This window comes from Rhea pennata, chromosome 4, assembly GCF_028389875.1.
Source record: "Rhea pennata isolate bPtePen1 chromosome 4, bPtePen1.pri, whole genome shotgun sequence".
Taxonomy (NCBI): Eukaryota; Metazoa; Chordata; class Aves; order Rheiformes; family Rheidae; genus Rhea; species Rhea pennata.
Genome location: NC_084666.1, coordinates 27,503,834 through 27,518,621, shown reverse-complemented (window position 1 = coordinate 27,518,621; position 14,788 = coordinate 27,503,834).

Sequence of the window (14,788 nt, the reverse complement as noted above, 5' to 3'; positions counted from 1 at the left end):
ATACAACCTGTCAATAAGATATGAATTACTACAGTAGTATATACAACATTTTACTGTTTATATAGTCAAGGTATCATGCAATTATATGAAAGCTTGATTTAAGAGAGAAAACATCTGTGGCTAAACCCTGTAAAATAGATCATTTAGTATTTTGGAATAACAAATTTTCCTCTTTAAGTTGAAACAAGAGTTGTATAGTTTTTTTGAAAAGTATCACAGATATATAACTTATAGTTAACGCCTACAGACTTTTTTTTTCTTTAATACCAAAAGGATGGATATGAGAAGGCCACATAACATAACTTTAGCTCATAAAATGTATCATGACCATTACTTCTGCCTGTGTACTTCTGCTTAGATTCTTTCTTGTATGTAAAGGGCAGGTACCCATTAAAAACGAATGGATGAATCTGTCTTTTTGACAAATTGCCTCTGTAATATATTGCGCTCTTCACAAGAGTGATGTGTCCTGGGCAGTTAGACACTCTTGTTGTATTATGTGTGTTTTGATCAAATAGCTTCTAGATTTACAACCATTTCTAGGATGTTTATAATCAAACTCCTACCAAATGTTCCATACACAGTATGAATCATTGTACCACTTTATGTACATCTTTGAATAAATGCTTTTAAAAAAACCCCCCATGATGCTGAGAAATGCAAGATTTAGAAAATTTCCTTCTAGAATCACTTATTGTCCTTTAGAAGGAGTAAACTTGAATTTATAACTAAGAGGGTGTCTTCCTCCTTAGTTTTGTTAGTACCTGCTAGTAGAAAAGAGATCACCTGCTAATTCCCTTAATTAGCTTGAATATTTAATTTTCACTGAAAACAATCAGAATAAAACCTCATGAGCAGTACCTCTTCAGGTATTACACTCACAAAATTAATTGCAAAGTACCTCAACATGACATAAAGGCCAAATCAGGATTATAATGTTGTGATTTATAAGAACAAAATTATTATTTTTGGCATCTATATTGAAGTCTGCTGGCTGTATGCAATCCAGAAAATAACACATTTTGTATTTATTATTGATTCCTTTGTACATGTGATAACCAGTAACAGAATGTGAGCGTGCATCTGCGAGAGAGAAGGAAAATGAAGGTTATCACCTATGGTAGCCAAAACACGAGGTTAGCTGAGCCAAATTCAGCTACACTTATTTAATCAGGAAAGTCTTTTTTTTTCCTCCCTTTTTTCTTTATCCTGACAGTTCTTGCCTCCTCTGTGTGTGTATGACTCTTGCAAATCCAAATATGTAGAATTAGGACAGTGATATGAGAAGCCTCAGAGAGGCTATCTGAAGTACTTTAACAGTAAGCTGTTCACAGACCAAAAGCATTGGCAAAGTTGTTCATGAATGCATATGATTGTGAAATGATGTTCTTCACCATATAAATGGATATACCTTGGTTTTCTGCTTTCATTGCTTGTGGCTAGCTTAAAATTGCTGCAAAGCCTCTGAAATGTTTCCTGAATTATTCTTATCACTTTGACATAATTTAAAAGAGCTATTCAATATGATTTATGAATCAAATGACTTGCTCACTGGATTCCATTTTAAAACTCTGGCCACCAGCAAACTCTGTAAAAGTGTATTTTCCATGTGAATAACAAAGTTAATTGATTTATATAGGTATAATCTACTTATACATCCATATGTCAGAAGAAGTGAAAGAATTTAATCTGCACAAAACTCATGCTTTATTTCCATTATTTTTCTTACCTTCTTTAAGTTGCTTTTTACTTAACTCCCATTATGAATATTTTTGTTTTCACCGAATATCAGTGCATAGTGTTAAACCCAACAGCTTTACATGCCATGCAAGTATACTTTCAGAAACAGACCCCTACTACGGAAAAGCAATGCTCGGAAGGTTTGGATTTATTAGGAGTCTAAAGGAGCTGTAGCCACTAGTCCCCAGCAGATGTTGCATGTGTATGTCCTCTTAGCTAAGGTGACTTTAGCCAGGCAGCAGTGCAAAAACACCTTTACCTTCTACTCCCCCATCCTGTGCTACAGCTTTGCAATGAACTCAGTGTAAAATACTTCCTCACATGCCTTAAAGGGGGGTGGGGGAAGACAATTTTTTTCTACACAGTGGGTATAGAAATACTTCCTTTCATTGCTACTTTATCCTAGGAAATAGGTGATAGGTGACGTACAAAGATTGAATACAGTAATCCTAGGCACCCAAATAATCCACTCCTGAAGTTAACACCAAGGTTTGTCTTCTGTTCAGCTATCTATTTTGATGGAGTTGCCTGGGGAGAATATCATCCCTTTATACACAAATGTCAGATCTGTTTCAGTAATTTCAAAGCTAGTATGTCTTCCAGGCAGAAGGCATCAAACACTTCAGAAGTCTGAGGGCAAACTAAGAAATGCTCTTTATATCCTTTCTGATTATAAGGATTAACGTTATGCATCATTTTCTTTATCTCCTGCAGCCCTACTTCCTTGATGTGTCTTGTACGGATTAGCAAAGCATCAGAGGAACTGCGCTTTGCTACTAAGTTTTAGGTGAAATATGTGCTGGCTTCTTCAGCGCTGGTATCTTTTTCTGTTGCTTTTATGGAGATGGACCATCTTCTTGGTCTCTGGTAATTGCCTACTGATGAAGAGGCCATTCCTATCTTGGTTGGCTTCTTAGCCAGATGAAACCATTGCTTCTAGGGATGGGGCTTTTTTTGCCAGCAGTTATAGGGCTGCTTTCAGCTTTCTTGTAGATGCTAATCCAAAGTGGTCCAGCAAGCTGTGAGTATATCTTTGGTGAAACATGCCATCCCAAGACGCTCCTGCGAATGGACTTGCTTTTCAGGTTTTTTCTGAGGGATTGGGCTTGGGACACTACATTTGAGGAGAAAGGAGTTTTTTTTTTTTTTTTTTTTTTTTTTTTTTTTTTTTTTTAAAACACTGAATTATTAAGGATTGACTGAAAAAGAGATTTTAAAAATATACTTCCCTCTCTCCATCTCTTTTTATTAGAGGCAAAATAGTTATTTACATTGCGTAAATATTTATGCAATCCTCAATCTTTTTCCCATTTCTATTGATTTTTTTGAAACTCTACTGGGAATGAATGGTATTTCAAAACTGAAAAATTCCATTCTATAACAGTTCTGGTATTTAAAAATTAAAGTAAATGAAAATATAAGCCAAAAAAATCACACCATGTTCAATTTGATGTGCTAATCTTAGGTAAAGCATTAAAACCATTTTTTAAAAAATCCTGTTTTAACTATGCAATTATTTTAGTTTTATAGTTAGCTCTTATTAAGGTATTGGGCTAGTGTTAACCAATGTTCAGATAGAAAACTTGTAACTTATGGAATTTGCAAGGAATGATGGAATTCACAATGGATGAGAAAAACTGAAAGATTATCAAGGGATCACTAGCAGCCCTCAAAATGTAATTGATAACAAGGCTGTTCAAAAAGCATTTGGCAAAGTAACAAACATGTCTAAGAGTTTTAACAACATGATCGAATGAAAACATTCCTGAGTGTATGATGAGTCACAGACTGGCTGAGATAGAAATATAAGGAAATGTTGTGTGACTTGGATTGGCTGGTTATAAATAGTGCTGGCCCCAAAACATCCAAGTGGTTGATAGTGTACTGGAAATGGAGGAGACGCATTGTGCTGGTGGATTCTTCTTAGCAGTAATACTAAGAAGGATTTAGGAATCAGGAATACAGTGGATGCAGCAGAGTACCAAAAATACTAGCATCATAAAGATTTAAAGATGGGCATTCTTATCAGATAGAAGCTCCATCCAGCATCCTATCTCCCCGGGTCATGGCAGAAAAATAGGGATGAATATAAAACTAGGGCAAACCTATATGATACTTCCCTTGAGTACTCCCCTAAACTTCAGCTACTGCCTGAGCTGGAAGTGGCTCCTATGTACTTAGGAACATTCAACAGCCTTATCTTGTGGAGTTCTTCTTGTGTTGATCCTGATATGTTTCAGAAGAGAGTAATACAAAAAAGTAGTAGCAAAGCAAACTTGCTTCTGTGTGCAGCACAGGGAAGCCCTTTGCTTAAGTTTTCTTTTGGGTGCAGCCTTCAAGAAGTATGTGGACATAGAGGAGAGCCACAGGTATTTGCATTAAAACGATACAATATTTATGATGTGGAGCTTGAAGGACTTCAGGTCAGTACGTTTATCGAAGAAATACTTGAAATACGCCTTGTATGCTAAGCACATGTATTTGTATATGGTAAAGGTGTCTGACAAAAAAGCTTTCCTCTGTGTTTTTAACTCTGTAGACCAAGGCATAATAACAAAATCCAGCAGCTATAGGCTGAAGCTAGAAACCTCTAGTCTTAAAGATACAGCATTATGATAATTCAGCATTTCTGAAGTGCTGCCTTGCTCCTTTATTTGAAGCCTTAAAAAGGAGACAGAATAGTTCCTAAAATGTGTTTTGATATAGCTTCTAGAAGAAGAAAAATCTGTGGGTCACTGCATGTATATATTGCACTAAACATACTTTTAACATATGCAGCTACATAACAAAGCAGTAGGTAGAACCTAATCTTCTGCTTCAGCTGAATCTCTAACTTTGGCTCCTTGCTTCTTCCCTCCCTCCTCCAACTCCCACTCCAGAATCAGAGTTTGGTTTGCTGAGATTAGATGTTAGGAAAGTTGGATTCCTGCTCTGAAATAGTACTGGGAATCCTCTCTGCTTTGTGTCCTTGTGTGCTCAGGGTGGCAGTGACCACCGCTCAAGGGCTGTGAAGCAGTTTTCCTCAGGTTCAGCTGGCAGGAGTGCTATCTGGAAGTGGGGCTCGCTCAGTTGGCTTCTGGATGTCTCGTTATTTTCTTACCTCAGGTACTGTTCTCTTGTTTGTTGCCTCAAAAAAAGTGATTATTTATTCATCAGAGAAATGAAATACTTCAGCAGAAGTCAACTTACAGGACTCTGTACAGGTATGTGTGCAGGATATTATGATAGTCTATGACAGTGATTCCCCATTACTGTGATGCTTTAAATTTGCTTATGCACGACCATGGCAGTCATAAAGAAGTGATGATTTTGTACGATTTTATTGCTTAATATGCTGTGGATCAACAGGGACCTGAAGGACTATGTTATGTAATAGCTTCATCTTGGCTTAAGCTCTGTGAACTTCATACAAACTTGGAGTTTTCTGTGTCTTTTGTTTACTCACTGAGGGTTTTTATTAGCAGGCTACTTTTTATTTCTATTTCAATCTTTACCTACTACCTCTTTTTCAAGAGATTTCTGCCTAGGTAACTAGGCCACAATTGCTTTGATAGAAAACTTGCTGATTGCAGACATTCTTTCAAACACACTTGTTGATTCCTTTTGCTCTCCAAGACTATTAACAACCTGGAACAAATTCATTTACTATCATAATATGTTGTAGGAGAGGAAACAGTATTAAGCCAACTTTATTCCTAAATGTTTGCTTTTTAACTTAGCTGATACTGCAAAAAAAAAAAAGTCGTTTAGTCAGAACTATTGCCCGAGAGAAAAGAACATACAGGAAAAGCTGTGATCTAGTATAAGAGCAGAGAATATGAACCATCTTTTTCAGTCCACTATGAAATAAGAAAACAGATAGTTACTGTTAGCATCTCTGGATAAACATCTTCTGGGTGCCAGGCTTCTGAGCAACTCTACAAAAATTACTGTGGCTTAACAAATGGGTGGAAATGCTTTCTGGGTGTTTATGTATCTCATCTAATATAGCATAGAAAATTACTCCAGAATGTCTTCAAATCAATTACTAGTTATTAAGACATTTTTCCAGTTGAAACAGGTGCATGCAAAAAATGGGTTTGTCAGGTTATGCATAAAAATAGTCCTTTCTCGTTAGTTTTATTGTTTGCTGAAGTACGTTAAGATGGTTGTTAATTTTTTGTCTGTTGAAGGTAGTATTTGACATACTGAATTATACAACTGATCATTAAGGATGTGCTTAAATCAGGAATTTTTAAAGATAAGCCTGCTGGCTATAAAAAGCTACTTCACCTTGCACGCTTAATTCAGATATATATTTTAATTTAGATACCTAGCTAAGGATAACTACTTGACAACTCTGACAACCGCATGCGTTTGTGTTTCTGGATAACTGATCAAGGGGAGCTAATTTTTAAAACTGAAATCCTGCCTGATTTGAGTCTGAGTCTAAAACATATTATGAAGGCAGGTCCTGCCCTCTGCTCTGTCTTAGCATGTGGCTAGACTGGCTAGACTTGCGTGACATATCCAGAGTGCAGAGGGAGAGCCTTGGCAAAGACATCTGCTACGAATAAAGTAGAAACATTTTCAGCCCATCATTGAAGAAAACTAACTTGCTGAGCATAGTATATATTTTTTTTTCTTGTAATAATAGAAAAAGCCACATCTTTAGTGATACTAATACCACTCCCTCCTCCAAATAAAAAACCTCACAGCATTAATGACCCTTTGCATGAGGCTGTCGGTGTGAGAAACAGGAGTGCCTCTCTCCAGAGCTCTGCTTTCTGGCCACGAACTGGCTTCGGGGGGCTTTTCCCACACTGCGGAGGCTGCTGAACAGGGCAGCATCAAAAATCCTTCCTGTTCCTCCCGGCTCTCAACGTATGTGGTATCAGAGTCCAATAACTCTTTGGGTGCTGCTTTATCTGGGGCCCTGTGTGGTTCGAGTCATGATGTTACGGCACTATCAGCGTTGGGCTCGCAGTTGGGCGAAGCCGGTTCTGCAGACTGGTCATCTTCATGAGGAGACATCGTCGTTGTGAAATGTTGCTGAACTTGTGATCTCATTTAGTGTGCTGGATTTCCCTCCCTGAGAGAAGAACATAACAGCTGTAATAGCAACTGTGAATGAGGTAAGGATCGTTTTAGTGTTGACTATAAATTAGACTTTCTAATTTGCACTCTTCTACATCAACTATATTCTTAAGATGCATCTTTTCATGTAAAAGAAGTTTAGGGAGAATAGACTGAAAAAAAGGAAACTATAAAACATACACATTATCAGATCTTTGCATTTCAGCCTAGCTGTTTTGCTAGCATTAGGGTTCGTGGAAAACTTCGCTTGAGCACCTCTTAATTGGAAAAAGTGGTTTATGACTAAACAGTTTTTTTTGTGTGTGAAAATAGGTGCTTTTCTCCAGGAAAAGACTGACTGACAAAGGAGAATTGGAGTAGAAAGTGCACATGTTTTCCTGGAAACACTGCAGTGATGTTTCCAAACTGTGACCAAAATATTTGGGTTTTTAATCTCTGTCCATATAAATTTTATAAATAAAAACACAACACTTTAGTTTTGGTCATCATCTATAAAACTGAGTTCCCAAGTTCACTGGAAACCTGAAGGATAAAAGATATGTAGGCATCACTGGAAATTAGGTGGTAATAAATTTCCTCAAAAGTGAGTGCTGTGTACAAGACCTTGGGAATCACTTTGAGTGCCTGTCTGAGAGCAGACCAATCTGAGAGACTGGATGTGGGAGTTATGCGTTGCTCCAAGTGCTGGAGCTATCCGTTGTGAGGGGAAAAACTCTGAGCACGTGTATTGGTGTGATTTAACAAATGCTGCCAGGCTATGAAACCCCTTTCTGCAGGGACTGTGACATGCTGCAGGTTTCGTTTTGCTTCAGTACAGACGTATGGAGATGTTCCTCAGCTTAACCTTTCCTGATAACTCAGGGCTCATGTATGTTGTTAGACATAAAAAAAAAAAAAAAAAAAAAAAAAATCCAGAGTTAGACCCTCCGTGGTGCTGCCTGGGCTTTGACCGGGCAGGACAAACATCAATTTTGATCCAAACAACGTTTGGACACATTCAAATGGGGCTCTGCTTAAACTAAACATCCTGTATTTTTGCATTACCTGCTTCAATTTCCCACAGAGATCTCTGGGAAGGTTTTTACTTTTCTTGACGACAGGCCTGTCTTCTGGCGTTTTTTGCAGAAAGCCCAGTGAAGTTGTTTTGGGCATCTCTAGAAATGATGCGAAGTTGTCCATTAGGAAGTGTTGTAGCTATAATTTCAAATATATCAAAAGCAGGAGCTGACACTATGCTTAAGAACAGTCAGGAATCACAGAATGGCACTGTTAATGAGGAAAGAAATGGCTATTTACTAGAGGTGTCCACTTTTTGCAATAATAAGCTTAATGGATAATATTACTGCTTAATTAAAAGAGAAGGTTTCAATTTCTTTCAGATAAAATAAGACTCTTAGCAAGTGGTGTTCTCCAAATATTACTTAACAAAAGGTTGCAAAGGCTACAAAACCTTTTTAGTTGAGGTAAGTGGTATTTATGCTGCCACAGACCTCTGAGAAATAGAGGAATACAGATGATTTCATGAGGTCTCTTCTGTTCCCTCATGTTCACAGTTCCAGGATACTGAGAGCAAGAGGGCATTCAATCTACTGAACATGAAGTTCAGTTTAAAAAAAAATACTTTTTCTTTCTTTTTTTTACAATAAATAATTAACATATCTTGGGGCAATGCATGCTACATCATTGCAGCCAGATGGTAAGTAGGAGTCAAAAAAAACTTTTATGCATCTCTTTGCAATATTTACTGTTGTATTAGAAGTGGGAATTATAGAAGGGAAATAAAAGTTCATTCTTCAACTTGTTTACAAAATGAGAAGAAGAAATAAAATTGGTTAGTTTCAAACTTTCTTTTTTAAAAAACCATTCATCCTTCCATATGAAACAAATGCTGTAGGTCAGTCTGCCAAATTCAGTGTTTCTTAATTGAGTGAAGGCTTTTGCCTGAGAAAGGCCTATGGAATTCAGCCCAGTTAGGTTATTTTGTTTCATGCAGTGCTGTGCACTGTAAATTAGGATGCAGTAGTATGACAGTGCAAGTCCTTAAAAAAAAAAAAATTCTCCTCCTCCCTACCATGGGTAGCAAATTATTTCTTGCCCATCATTAACCAGCAAACACTTGCTCCCATTCAGTATTCTAATCATCCCTGAATAGTCTGACATATCTTTAAACAGCTATTTTACTCTTTTGGGCTTAAAAGGCTCTGTGTTGCTGACTGAGCAATTGCACAGCTGGCTGGCTGTACTTTCAGCAGTAGCGTAGTTGGTAGCACAGCTGTGGTGAAATAAGTCATGCAAAAATACTGACTTTTTTAAGGTTAATCTGGTCTGTGATAGAATGAGGAATACGCTCCAATAAACTTAGGAAGACAGAGGTCTGTATTACTGCAATGGTGAAACAGTTCATGGAAGAGCGACAAAAATTATCTCAGTGACAAATGCTTCCAAACAATCAGTTCTGCGTGCTGCAGATCTAAATTACTAAAACAAGCCAGTTTGGAGGAGTCTTCTATGAGCTCTGTCCAGAGCGCACCCAAGTACTGCATGTGCTGAGTACCAAATTCCCCCAAGATATTTGCGTATTGCTGCTCAGTGAAATTCTCTGTGTTGAGGTTAACACATACTGCTGAGATGAAGACTATTATTGCTGTAATGAAACAGTGGAGACAAATTGAATAGAGGGAGAATACATTTTTAGCCTAGGGCTTATTATAAAAAAAATCAACTATTTCTTAATACACAATTTTGTAATAAAAAATACAATCCATTTTAGGCTTAAGTAACATAGTATCTTCCAAAGCATGTAATAGTCTTGATTTTAATGTCTCTCCAGGATTTTGGCTAACTAAACTAATAGACTCTTTCTAATATCTCAGGCCCATTCCTTCATCTTAGTGACTATCCTAGTGAATCAGTCAAGACATGTGAGAAAATACACCTGGATTTTGGAGTATAGAGAGGCTTCTACTGTAATTTCGAAGACATCCTTCAGACACTTGTGAACTGTTAATGAATCTAAACATAGTCATTCTGGGTTTTGCTGTCCCATATCATATTTGGTTTTTTAATGAATTGAAGATGACCTAAAAGGAACAGAAATGCAAGGAAGTCTGTCATGAGGATGATATGCCTCGTTATGCTGAGGACTGCATGACCCTGGAATCTGGTTTGAAAACAAGTAAGTGCTCTGAAGGGGTCTAAGCATGTAGTGAAATAAATATTCCTAAAGTGGAGAAAAGCAAAAAGTTTGAACTGAGCTTTTAAGCTTCCATAGGAGTACTTGAGCTGTAGAAAAAATGGATGAGCTTCTGCAGTTATTAGCCCAGAGAGACTTGTCAGTTTGACTCCCTTGAACTACTCGCTGCAGATGCAATTACAGTAGCTGCCAGCAGTGTCACTTGCACTGATGTATACTTTGGGGATATAAAAGGGCTTCAGCTTAAAATTAATTTCTAGGGTTTCCCGTTTTTTTCAGAAATATTCCCTTTCTACTGATATGGGATTTTAATTAAACTGCTGAAAGGGGTTGGTTGCAAGGAAAGAAGAAAACACTGTGTATATACATATAGCAGGGTGTAAAGGCCTCCACTGCCTCGTGCTCGGCAATACTTCTGCAGCTTCCAGGCTGGGCCGTCTTCTCTCCTGGCTGTATCAATGTAAAACACAAGGATCTTTTGCAAATAGAGCAACTAGAGCTACAGTGAGAGCAAAGTGAGCCAGAGAGCAGATGAGAAAAGGAAATTCTGAGCAGGTGTGGAAAGAAGGAAGGCACTGAAAGTACGGAGAAAGCAGGCTCCGTTCTGGATAGAAAACATTTTTAGTTGTTCAGTTAAGCACTTGGCCTCCAGCTGCATGACTGCTCACTAGTGACGTGACGATATCCTGCATCTTCATGCCCTGACAGAGTTTTGTTTAGTTCAGCAGAGCTGGTGAAGTACTGGGATCCTGAGATGGATGCAGTCGGACAGATAGCGAAGATACTTCTGGCAGAGCCAAGTATTTGCACTAAAACAGACGGCATTCGGTGCTTTGGAGTCCTTTGTGAACATGACTGGGACGAATATCGGTGCTGTTAGAGGTGTGAGGCACCTTTGAGAAGTGTAGCAAGGAGCAGCCCTAAAGATAGCTGGGATTTTTCTTAGTTCGTGCAGGGAATGCCTCAGACTGTGGAGTAAATGGCATTGAACAGCATAATTCCTCTCTGCCTGATTCTGCAGGAGAGACTGTAACTAAAATGCTGCTGATGCCTGTATTTATATTCAAATACAAATGTATTTTCTTTATGTGAAGTACCTATGAGTGCTTGCTAAAAGATATGTATTTAATGAATCTTGTCCATAATTCGTTTCTGTTGCTCACTTTTGGGCAAATAAGTCTCTTGCAGACTATGCGGAGTAAATAATAAAATTCATAGCATTGAATGGTATTCAGTGTCAAGTAGTTTCACTGCCAGAGTTATGGGTATATTAATATTGATGATTTACTGTTGTTGGCTGTACTTGCATAAAGTCATTGGCACCAAGAATTAAAGTACTCAAAGCTGGAATTAGTTTCGTTAGGAAATAAGTAGGAAAATGTATCACTGCTGAGAGGCTAATATGTGTAGTAGTGTAGTTCCCCACACCCTGAGAGATGGGAAACTCCCCAATAAATCCATTCTTTAAAAATTTGCTAATGAGAATGCAAAGTAAAGTTAAATGAGTAAGAATTTTCTGGCTTTCTCAGATGAAAAAAAGATGCTAAGAAATGAACTGCTTTGATATATCACTGCTTGAAAAGTTTGATTTAGACCCTTCTTCCTGTATATAGTAAGATGTTCTTATGTGTCTTTTTCTAGTTTATTTCATACCAGTACTCTTTGCAACAGAAAGCTGAGCTTAAAATTTTAGCTTAAAATTATAAGGGATATTTCTTTTGGATAAAGAAATGATGTGAAAAGGATCACTTTTCTTGCATAAATAATTACTATAGGAGAATGAGAATCTCTTTGCAAGCAAGTCCCTAGGATACTTGGCTAATTATGTAGACTTGAATTTTGGGAATAAAATGGATAATAAACAATTGAATCATATAGACTTTTAGTTTAAAATTTATCAAAATTTTGGTAGAAAGGGGAATCTGTTTTTAAACTAAAGCAACTTTTGCTTTAATACTTTCAGAAACATTATTAATTATGTCAAACTATTGAAAGAATTGATAAAATAAGTGGAAGTGATGATCCCTGTAAATGATCTTGAACCTATGAAGCCACAAATAGAACATAAATCTCACTTCCAAAGTATGACATGAAGTTTCACTTTTCTTATACAGCGTATGCAGCTTCCAGTATGGTTTGAGCAAAGGTGATAGTCTCTCCACTGTGAGAACAGAGGAGTAAGTGACCAATAGTTTCTACACCTAAAATACCTTAATTAGGTATATGGGAGGAACCAAATTATATGTGGAAAACTTTAACTGATGACTTCTGCTATATTTATTACTTGAACTGCCAATGCTTTGTATTTTCACATTTACCACTTTCAAATACACCAGTAACATGCTCAGTGATAAGTCATCCCCACTGAATTTTTTTAAATTGCCGTATCAAATGTTACCACTAGAAGAAAAATAAAAATTGCACTTCAGAAAGACCTGGTGTTTGTTTAATGGCCACATAAGTGGCCTTTTTTTCTAGTAACAAACAGTACCTGGCAGGAAATGCTGCCATCATCCTGTCAGAGTGTGGTACACAAGTGTTGTCCCTTCACAGCTGCTTCTAAACTTGAAGCTGACATAATTATTGTAAGTAGTAAATTTTCTCCATGTCTGACAGTTTTGCTACTACCATGGGCCAATAGGTATTTTTCAGGCTCTTTTGGCTTATCCTAAACTGTACAAAGATGAAAAAATAGAACTGGTTTAGTTGCTACAGCCCTACAAAATTTAATGAACTTTCAACAGAAGACTACAAGGAAGGCAGGAGGAAAGATAACTTCAGCGTGTCCTTCCCTGCTTCCCCCCCCCCCCCCCCCCCAATGGATAATAAATATGTGAAGGCGTTCTGCTCATGCAGTATATCAGTTGAGGTCCATAGAAATAATTTCACTTAACCTGCATTCACTTCAACTTAGTGGGAACAGGTTCTATTGCACAGAGTTTGAACTTTGAGTAAAATCTTAAAAGAAATGCATTTCAGCTTTAGGTAGGAAAATATTGAGCTCTGGTAAAAGAAAAGAATTTGTGAGAACAGGACAGACTGCAATAATACTAGGATCAACTTTTTGCTGTTAAGTCTGCTTTTCTTATCAATTCCTTGAATTTCAACATGTATTAAAGTGTGTTGCTGAAATAGGAATTCACATCCCAAAGTAACTTTCTAACTCAAAGGTAGGAAACCATATTTGCTTGTTTGAAGGCTTTATTCTTAATGATGATGGCCTGGAAGCAGTTAGCATGTCTCAAAATAAAAACTTTTTTGTGTTGTGTTTGATGTATGTAGAAATAGGTAAAACTTAAGTGGCTTTGGAGCAGCTAGACTTAGTGGAAAAGACTACTATGGTTACAGGGAACCACTATTATTCTGAAACCATTGCTAGAAGACTTTATTCTTCATTATTATTTTTAAAAATCCTTTGAGTTCAACACTGATGGAATAACTTTGCTAATGTATTTGAAGGAGATTTTAGGTAATGATTTCCCAGCTCTAGGTAGATGCAATTAAAGACTTAGTGAATTATAAGTACGAATTTTCTCATATCTTAATATAATTCTGATTTAAATTTGGGTTTCATTGGCCCATAACCTATTTCCTTACCAGTATGGACTGATTTTTCTCTTACAGCTTTTGTGTATGTGTGCTAGTGTGTGTGGAAATACAGTAAAATCTTTCAGTAACAAAGCAATGAAGAAATCAAAGTGGGGATAGGTGGCTTGAATCATACTCCACTCTGAATATAGCTGCAGCAGTTTGCTCTTCTGCAGCTGGCTTCCATTATAATTCTGATTCCATCTTCACCTAGTCTCCCTCATATATTAATGTGTCAATTCAAGTACTCTTTACTCTTGTCCTACTTTTTTTTTCCAGACACATCTGGGATGCATAATTTTAGAATGGGATTCATCAGTAACGATGACCTTGACTAACCTTATTTTTGGTTTTAGAAATGTGCATGTCACACAGCTGAATAAGCTAAAGACCTATTTTCTAAGAGATCATAGAAATGAGTGTAACGTTAGAGAAATGAGTGGGCATAATCTGAAATAAATGTATAACAGTCACTGAAGAGGACAGAGAATGAGGCATGTGTTATCCAACAGATGTACCTAGAGATGTGCAATGTTCAAAAACTCTCCTGCTAAGAGAATGGGTTAGCTTCTTTTACCAGGGTTTCCCCTCACTTTTCACTTTATCATCAGTAGGAAATGCTGTGTAGCTCAGCTTAATGATGAGACTGTATTTAAGAAAATTCAGATACACAAAGTGATGTAAGTGTGTGACAATAAGCAAAGTTGCTGCTCTTGGGGTGCTTCATGTACAACAAAAAATGCAGGAGCACGAGGAACTCGATGCACTGGGTTCCTGGCAGATGGAAGGGTGAGTCAAACCTGCAGAACTGTGCTGTTTCCTAACTGGGAAAAGTGGTACTGGGACAAATGATCTGCTCTGTCTTTTTATAAATACTGAATTAAATTCCTGAAATAGAGCTTCCCATTTCAGGAGGCCAATGATTATGAAAGACACTTTATAGCTGAACACAAATAACTGCTTTCCTGGTCCTAGGAAAGTAGACAGTACACCCAGATGTGAAGGGGGATGCAAGCTCTTCAGGAACAGTCAAAACAATTTTCTTTGAGGCTGATTATAGAGGAATGGTTAAGTGGGATTTTTTTTATTAATATTTTTTTCCTTAAGAGTCTAATCAGACTTGCCGGCTTTAGAAGTAATAAGGAAACACACAATCCTAAATGAGTGCGAGGTCCTAACTTTCCTGAATGT